Here is a 3,457-nt window from a genome sequence, read left to right as displayed (position 1 = left end):
TAAGTATTGTTTGCAGATTTTGATAAGTGTTGCATGCAAAACTCCAATCTTAGAACATATTTTTATTAAGCTTAATATGCAGAATTTTATTAGCATAGTAGGCAGATTTTTGGTTCAAGCATTTTAAAGTTAGAATTTGCTTAAACATTTCAGTTTTTTTTTAAAGAAGCATTCTTTTAGAAGTATTAACAAGTATAAGAAAGATAAAGAAAAGCAAGAAAAAGGCCAAGGCCTTAAGTAGATTCCAAAGTCAAGACTTTAGGGATTTTTGGCACACAAGGTGCTTGTTAAAATGCCGAGGCATTATATATTAGAAGTATTAAAAGATAACAAGTATTTTACTTTTATCAGTGGTACTGTGCTGGACTCTCAGTTTTCCTTGGGTTGGGCTCCCATAGTCGTCCCTAGGTTTAGATAACCTAGTAGTAACGGGACGGCCGACGGTCGACGGTCGACGACCCGAGGGTCGCCAAATGGGCCGCCAAATAGGTCAGGTCGTTACAATAGTAAACCCTACTAGATTCGGGACTAGCTAGCTTGGGTCTAGTTAGGGATGCACGCATAGCAAGTACAGTTGCCAGGCCCAAGAAGAAAGTTGATTATTACTTTGAAGTATTATAGGTATAAGCTTTTGAACAAGTAAAATAAGTTTCACATAAGTATAAAAGTATTAAAGTATAAGTTTTAAACAAGTGGAATAAAAGAATAAGTTTAGAACAAATGAAATAAGTTTCATTTTATTTTTAAATCAGCAAGTTTAGTTTTCTTTTATGCTAGCATGTTATTTAGATTAGCTTACTGTTCTTTGCTATTAGAAGAGTATGAGTAGCTTTACATGTTTAGCATTTTAGTATGTTTGTTTCTTTTACTAGTAGATGAGCATGAGTAGTTTTTCTTTTGAGCATTCAGTTTTAGTTCAGTATATTCACATGCTTATCGAGATTTTGTGAGTTAGATAGCGCTTACTAAGCATTCGCTTATAGTTTGCATTTCCTCTTACTACAGATAAAGGAAAGGAAAAGATTTAGCAAAGGAAGGCGACAAGGTGGCGCGGATGGTGTGTGATGCCAGGACTATGGAAGAGATTTGGGACGTTATTAAGTTTTCAACATTTTAGTAATTAATAAACATTTGGAGTTGTATTTTAAGTTCATGTCATTTGAGATTATTTTTGTTTAGATTGCATGGAGATGAGTTCTGTTTAATAAGTAGATATTTTGATGTTTGTCACTTATTTAACTGCGTGAGTGTTTGATATATATATTCCAGCCGCCTGTGGCTGATGTATATTATGTTTGTATCTCAGTTTAAGGTCACCGGTACAGGAGAGACTCTGCCGAAATTTTTCGGTAGGGATTCCTCGTGGTTTCGATCACACCGGTTAAATAGAGTTAGTAGTTAAGTAACGGTCACCTTAAAGAGTAGTATAGTATAGTAAGAAGGGTGGTCGTTACATTATCAAAGGCCGGGATTCAGTCCTAGTTGTCCACACCTGCTACACCCCAACAGAATGGTGTGGTAGAACGAAGGAATAAGACTCTTATGGAGATGGTTATCGATGATGAGTTATTCAGAATTACCAAATTTGTTTTGGGGATACGCTCTGGAAACGACAGCGCACATTCTAAACTTAGTACCTTCTAAATTAGTATCATCTACTCTCATAAAATTGTGGAATGGGCAAAAGCCTAGTCTAAGACATATTCAGATTTGGGGTAGTCCAGCACATGTGCTAAATCTGGATGCTGATAAGTTAGAATCTCGTACAGAAGTGCGCGTGTCTATGGGTTATCCCAGAGGAACGAAAGGTGGTTTATTTTATAGTCCTAAAGACCAGAAGGTCATTGTTAGCACCAATGCCTAGTTTTTAGAAGAAGACTATATAATGGACCACAAGCCCAGTAGCAAAATTGTTCTAGAAGAACTTAGAGAGGGCACGTCTACTTTAGTACCAACAGTACAAGATGAAGTACCACAAGAGACTGCAACACGTGTCACACATGATACACAACCACTAACAGTGACTCGTCATAGTGAGAGGGTTGTAAGGCAACCTGAGAGATTCATATTTTTGGGAGAGTCTTCAGACTTGATCCCAGGTAAACATGAACCTGATCCCCAGACATATGATGAAGCACTCCAAGATATAGATGTAGTATCTTGGCAAAAGGCAATGAATTCAGAAATAGAATCTATGTATTCTAATAAGGTCTGGGAGCTTGTAAAACCACCTGTTGGTATAAAAGCTGTTAGATGCAAGTGGATCTACAAAAGGAAAAGAGGGACAGACGAGAAGGTAGAAACCTTCAAAGCAAGGTTTGTTGCGAAAGGGTACACTCAGAAAGAGGGAATCGATTATGAGGAGGCCTTTTCGCCGGTAGCCATGCTTAAGTCTATCCGGATACTCTTATCCATTGTCGCACGTATGTATTATGAGATTTGGCAAATGGATGTCAAGACAGCTTTCCTTAATGGAAGTCTTGAAGAAAACATCCATATGAAGCAACCAGAAGGGTTCATTGAAAAGGGCAAAGAGCATCTAGTGTACAAGCTCAATCGGTTCATTTATGAACTGAAGCAAGCTTCAAGATCTTGGAACATCCAGTTTAATGAAGTAATCCAGTCATATGGATTTATTCAGTGTCCGGATGAGTCTTGTGTATATAAGAAGTGTAACGAAAATGTGGTGGTATTTCTTGTACTATACGTAGATGATATTTTGTTAATTGACAACAATGTCAAGGTATTATCGGACGTAAGGGTATGGTTGTCCAAACAATTTGATATGAATAATTTAGGAGAATGTGCACACATTCTTGGGATCAAAGTTATAAGGGATCGAAAGAAAAGAATGTTGTGCATATCCCAAGCCTTATATATAGATACAATCCTTGCTCGTTTTAGCATGCATAACTCCAAGAAAGGTTTCTTACCTTTTAGACATGGAGTAGCCTTATCTAAAGAGATGTCTCCGAAGACATCAAAGGAGATGGAGGATATGAAGGCAGTTCTTTATGCTTCGGCTGTAGGAAGCCTTATGTATGCAATGCTGTGTACGAGACCTGATATCTATTTTGCCGTGGGTATGGTTAGCAGATATCAGAGTAACCCTGGACAAGGACATTGGACTGCTATAAAGCATATATTGAAGTACCTGAGAAGAACTAGAGATTATATGCTAGTTTACAAAGCAGATGATTTGCTCCTTGTGGGTTACACGGATTCGGATTTCCAATCAGATAGAGACAACAGTAAGTCTACATCAGGCTATGTGTTTACTTTAGGAGGTGGAGCCATTGCGGGAGGAGTGTTAAGCAGAAATGTATTTCAGACTCAACCATGGAAGCTGAGTATGTGGCAGCCTCTGAGGCAGCCAAAGAAGCTGTATGGTTCAGGAACTTTCTAATGGACTTAGATGTGATTCCTGGTTTGCCCAAAATCATCACAATTTATTGTG

The sequence above is a fragment of the Zingiber officinale genome, chromosome 7A (genome assembly GCF_018446385.1).
Source record: "Zingiber officinale cultivar Zhangliang chromosome 7A, Zo_v1.1, whole genome shotgun sequence".
NCBI lineage: Eukaryota > Viridiplantae > Streptophyta > Magnoliopsida > Zingiberales > Zingiberaceae > Zingiber > Zingiber officinale.
The sequence above is the reverse complement of the archived record's forward strand: the minus strand, read 5'-3'. Positions refer to the sequence as shown.